Below are 6,702 nucleotides of genomic sequence, written 5' to 3' on the forward strand. Positions count from 1 at the left end.
AGAGAGAAAAAAAAAGGCTAGTTTAATCCACTGGTATTATGATTTTGAAGCAGCAGATTTTGAAATGTTCTAATTATCTTGCCCATATGTTTAAATGTTCCCTGGCTTAAGGCCAGAACAGAATACATTGCAGCTGAAATACTGCTACATAGAATGCACTGAATATTCTTCAAATTAAACCTGAGCCACTGATAGTGATAATTTAAATTCCATCTCTGTCAACTGACAGCCCATCAAAATTATTTAGAAGTAGAATCTGTCTGCCTCTGTGTGGAACTCAAGAAATAAAAAAAGACTGAGCTTCAGCTACCTCTTGAGAAGTCAAAATAAAGCCTAGAAAGTTCTGTTGTTTCAAGCATCAGGAGTTTCCCCATACTACTACTAATTCACTAATCTATCTGTAGCTATATATAAATAATATAAATCAATTTTATTAAAATGCAAATAAGATTTTCTTAGGAAACAACGTAATATAAAGTTTAAGTCCGTAGCAGTGTTACTTCTTTTGTTTGAAACTGTACTAACTAGACCTCATGAGGATTAGAATCTTTTAGATCATGTTACTTGTGCACTTTTCCTTCCAGCAACACCCATTACTGCAAGAATGAGATTTCTAATTCAACAAACACTGTGTAAAAAGTGAGCAGTATGGTGTAACTTTGACCTTTTCAGTGTTCTTTGTTTTTAAGGGTACTCATGTATTCTGCTTCAACAGCTCTTGTAAACTGAGGATAAAAGAGAAGACGGTCAGTCAATCAAAATATTTTGCATTTGAAAATTTAGAGAGCACATGAAATACCCCTTCATTAATGGACATTCATGTTCTAGACAATTGTACAAACTCTTGCCACAAAAGACTGTTCACATTTTTTGTTGGAAAAATTTCCATTCAAAAAATTTGCAAATTGAAGCATAGTTTCTTGCATGAGACATGTTCATTCTGATGAAAATATTAATGTTTGAAGAAGAAATGTTTGAAGAAGAAATGCATAAAGAGATAAAGATGAAAAAATGATGAAGTTTTGAAAACATGAAATATCGAAGTCCATCTCAGAAGCCTGATATCATAGTGGTTGAGAAAGTCTTTTTAAGAGTGGCCTTGCTGTCAGCTTGAAGCATTATTAAAATTTACCAGGTATTTATGGCATTAATCTGTTACTATGATATCAGGAAGAACATTTTATTCCTCTGTATTTCTTTTTTTTTTTTTTAATTAAGTGATTAGTATCAGAACAAGTGTTTCCTTTGAGAATTAGATTCATTTCATCCTAAATTAGACGAATAAATGAAATCGATTATTTGAAAGTGACAGGTTTTATTCATTGACTGAAAAGGTAGTTTAAATGATTAGCTTGGGCACAGGTGTCAGCATTCCAGACATTAAAATTAGAGAGATTGAATCTTAATTTTTAACATAAGAGTTTTGAAAATTAGAACGTAGGTCAACAAACTTATCTATATTTCCAATCATGCATTTTCTCCCCACGGGGGATGGGAGGGTGGGCGAGTTGGAAATAGGTTAGATTTGTCTTTCCCATTCCTTTCTCTGGAGGTATGTTTCAGAACCACACTAGTCCAGCAGATATAATAATTTCTTCTCATGTTTAGTCTAATGCGTTTTCTTTTTTTTCTCAATAAATTACTGTGCTAACACTGTCTTTGTTTTCCCTGGATTAAAGGTGCACACATGGAAAAGATTGTCTCATCCCCCTCAATGGGTTTTGAGGAAGGTGAATCAATCTCCTGAGTCACGTCTCCTCTAGTTAACAGGGGTTGCTACCACGATGGAGTCATCCAAAACTCAGAGGAATAACACACATAAATTTATTGAGAGCTGTCTTAACAACTAACGACAACTACTTGGAGGTCAAATTGGCCAATTGGCTAATTGTGATTAATAAACTTTACAGGTAAGACAATTTTAGGCAATGACTACTGCAAAGAATAGAAGAATAGAAGAAAATAAAGAGAACAGATAGAAAACAGGAAGAGACAGATAGGCAGATACACAAATACAGCAAAGCAAAGCTGTTCACCACTCCTTAGCCCAGCGATGTCTGGGTGTCAGGTGCTGATACCTGCAGTAGCCTCAAACATACATGGTGACATCCATATGCTCAGAAAAGATAGAAGAAGAGAGAGACAAAATGGAAAAAAAAAATAAAAACAAGGAAAAAAATCTAGTATTTGGTCTTACTTGCAATGTAAGCATACAGAATTGTGGAAAATAAATAAATAAATAAATAAAACTTCACAGCATTAAAAACTCGTATTTTACAACTATGCCATAATGCATGAGCACCTTGACTAAAACCAGGCTGGATTGCTACACTTTCAGTGGAATTTTTAGGGTCAGCTATCTGTTTTATTCTATTCCATGTAGAAATCCAGCTTTCTTGTTTCTCTCCTTTATCTTAAAAGTTCTCAAATGATCAGTACAGTTCCCTGAAAAAAAAAAAGAGATGGAAAGAACCATCTGCTCTACTCCCTGTTTTTCCACAGAAATTCATTGACAATTACAAATATTATAGGTTCTTTGAGTTAGGCCTCATGCTTGGGTTTCATATGAGAATTTATCTCTGTTTTTCTCACTACAATAATTTATGTCAAAGTAGCTCACAGATGGTGATGTAATGCTTTTATATTCCTGTAGCGTCAACTTCATGAGAAAATTGGCCTTAATAAAAGTTATAGGCCTATATTTGAAACATATCAGAAATGAACTTATTTGCCAGCTCCATTAAGTCCTTTAAATACGGTCCATAATTAAAGACATACTTTCAGAGATTTCCAGTTGTTTCTCCCTCTATGAGTCAACGGGTACATTATAGATTTGTGCTGTTCAGAATGATTGTATCAGAGGTGATCACGTATCTATTGACTTTATGGAAGAACTGAGTGTTTTTGTACTTATTAAAGTATGGTGGAAGAAATGAAAGCAGTTAGACTAGTCTTTCAGAGGTTTTGGACCTGTGTAATCTCACATTTCTACAAAGTATATCCTTAGAATGTAAGGTGTCTCTCAAGTGGATTGTAACTCTTAAAGGCAATCTACACAAAGTATATTCAGGAACTGAGTGGAGGAGGGACATTGCACTCATATATACTCTACATCAGTGTTTCGTCCTCTACATTTCTGCTTTAGGTATCTAGTTTTATATGTGGATATATATATATATATATAAATAAACTCTTCAGAAACTGGAGCATATACGTAATTCATGTTTATTGTGTTACAAACATAATGAGATAAAGCACATCTTATTCCTGTTGAAAACCAATCTACTATTTACTTTTAACTGATTCAGCAAATATTTTTAATTATTAAATTAAGAAAAATATTTTTAAGGCACAACAGTGTTATGGGTGCTCATCTATTGAATGATATCTGGGCTCTCAGCATTTGAGACCCTGTCTAAATTTGTGCCTACTGACTCTGAAAGCTCAGAGAAGATGTTTTAGCTAGCAGTGGCATTGACTAGCAGTAGAATGTCTTTAAAAGCTTGTCCATGATTAATGCTATTGAGATTATTCTACATGCTTTTCTCTGGGCTGGAAATTAGCCAGTTTTGTCTTTTGTAAGTATAATTGAGCTTCAAGAGTAACAAGCTTAACAATGCCATTAAAGGCAAGAAGAGATTTATGTGTGCATGGGTGTGTGTGTTACATGAGTACCTGAAGGGAAATAATGAAATCTCAGTCTATTTTTAGATATAAGAAATGTAGTGACACATTTAGTATAGCAAAAGAATCAAAGGCATTTAATTCATTCATTTACTGCTGGAATTTTATGGCAAAAGAAATTATACAACACTTTTCATTCCACAGATAGATAGGCAATTTTTGTTTTTTCTTCAGATTAAATGGAAAATGTGTAACTTTAATTCAATCATGAATATTTCCACGATGTCTCTAAAGTGTTTATTTGACAACGACATCTTTCATGTAATTTGGCATATGTTGGTATACATTTATGATGAGGAATAATATTTTTATCATTTTTCATAATGTCAAGTACATTTCATTACTACTTTATGCAATCATTTAACAACAGTGTTCAAAAGTACCCTAAAAGAAACTTATGAATCTTACTTTTTATCTTGATTGCTTTCTAATAAATGGGGTGAAGTTAATCACAACACATCAGAATACATCCTCTGAGCTTCTTCATGTCTGTCTCTTTTTCTGTGACAAAATTTCTTAGACAAATATGTGGCAATAGAACCTAATTTAGAAATTATCCTCTTTTTTTTTTTTTTTCCCAGTCAAATGTGTATAGAAATATTACTTCAGCAAAACTATGTTTAATGGGAATAAAAATTGCATTTCTTGAAATTGCCTTACTGTAGATCACTAACAAGTATTCCAGCAAATCATGTAATAGGATACTTAGCATGGATGAGTAACAGTGTTCTCAGATTTCATCAAATTTGTAAGCATGAAAGCAATTCAAATATAGAACCTTATTAGAGGTTATGACGTGAACAGTAAGACAGGAGCTCACTTGTGCCAGGAATGTGGGTTGAACAGGTAGTGCCTGTCCCAGTACTCCTCCAAGAGCAAGGCAGTGGGTCGTGGGCTGAGGACAGGCTGTGGGTCCAAAAGTGGGTCCAGATGGGCAGAGGCCATGTCTGGGCTGGTAGGGCTGTGGGGAGCTGGAGCCTGACCCTGGCAAAACCTTGCTGGGTTAGTGGCTGATAGCCTCAGAGTTGATGTGGGGGCCTGGGCGTGGCCAGGAACAGGTGGGATTGATGGTGCTTTGACAAGAGTGGTCATATGAATTGCTAAATCCCAGTTTGTCATGAAGCAGGATTTTAGATCTTCTGTTCTCCATAGGGGAGAGTGAGTACTACAAAAATAAAGCCATCAGTTTTGACAGAGTCAACAGTTAGTCATTAAGAATCATCTGAAGTAAAATTTTCTATCCTTTAGCATAATGAACTTTAATTTCCCATTTCATGCTCACACGGAGCTCAACAAAGAACAAAAGGCTAGATAATGCCCAGCCTTTCCAATGGCTATTACAGACTGCCTGCAACTGTATAAAAATATGTTCCAAATACAAATGTTTTGTTATTCCTATCATAGGTACTCTTGAATTTCCATTATTGAAGAATTATTTCATATTAAATAAACTAATAGTGTTGAAATTATCCTGCCAAGCTCTTATGTTTTGTAGTTGACAGATGAGTTATACTTTGTTTTGAAAACAAAAGTACCTCAAAAAAATACTATTTTTCTTCATTTTTATTATACAGAACTGCTGTTGTATATAGTTAGCAGAGCTCTGTATGCATTTTTTTTTCCAAAGTACAATCCATTCTGACCTCATACCTATGGAATCTGTGAAGCTCAGGATAGTTTCCCTACATATATCTGGCATTAATTATCCATGATCACACACTATCTAAAATGCACCATAGAACATTATAAAGTAAAGTATCTGGTGAGAATCCCTCTTTCTTTTTGTCACAAACTCTGCTTCACTGGGAACCTCTGAACTAAAATTTCATGATGAACGTGAACGTGTGAAAATCCAACATGCAGTTATCTTGTTAACAGGTTAAACATCTCAATCTGCCAGAAAGAACAGAACTTTGTGCTAGACTATTAATTCAAGAGACACTTCTAAATAAGGCTATCACTTTTTGATTGACTATAACACATGTAGCATTCTTTATCCTTTGGAAAATGCTACATAATTAGAGATGTGATTATCATTTGTAATCTGCAGATTTTTTTTCTGGTCTCAGAAAAGAATACTTTATTACATTAAAATTTATTGCTTCATATATTTTCTTACACATTCACTTGAAAGAACATAATTGTATTATCTACCAGACATATTCCCCCTCTAATTTATAAACTCATAGCAAAAAAATGTATGCTAGGCTGTATTCACTTTTGATTCAAAATTGGACATCAATTCCTTTCCCATATTGGAACTAGAATTAATTTGCCAAATTCTCATTCAGATGAATTAATTCTGCATAGGATATGATAAGATATCACTTAGATTAATGTATCTCTAGCATATTACCCATAATGACGATCAAATTAATTCATAAAAACTTGACCATCATTAGAAATAATGTGCTCAAAAAGCATAAATCAAGTATCATTTGTATCATATTCTATATTGTATTGAATGTAAATTACATGAAGTGATTCCATATGAATTTCAAAATAATGATTGTTTCACATTGTTGCCTAATTAAAAGTAATTCAATGATATACAATTATAGTGATATTTTTTAAGTAGAGTTGGCTGTTGTTACATAAGATATAAGGGTTAAATACTATATAGATACTGGTGTAGTAGAAGAGATACCAACATCCTTTAACATAAATACTCTTTAGATTCTTTAGATAATGTAGGGAACAAAGAGAAATAGAATTCTAAAATGAACTGAGGTACAGATCAATAAAGTAATTCAAACTAACATCAGAAATCAAAATATGATGTACCTCAATGTGCAATCCCACAAGAATTATAAGAGATATAGAATTTAGTATTTCTGAATCTGACATATCGTGGTGTACTACCCACTCCATACTTGTTAACAACTTAAAGTGACTTAGAACTAATTTCTCAAGGAATTTAGTTAGAATAGGTGGTTTTTCTTTTTGCTTCTTTGCTTTTTTTTTTTTTCTTTTCTTTCTTTTTTTTTGGTTTTTTTTTTTTTTTTTTGTTTTTTGTTT

This window comes from Meleagris gallopavo, chromosome 3, assembly GCF_000146605.3.
Source record: "Meleagris gallopavo isolate NT-WF06-2002-E0010 breed Aviagen turkey brand Nicholas breeding stock chromosome 3, Turkey_5.1, whole genome shotgun sequence".
Lineage (NCBI taxonomy): Eukaryota > Metazoa > Chordata > Aves > Galliformes > Phasianidae > Meleagris > Meleagris gallopavo.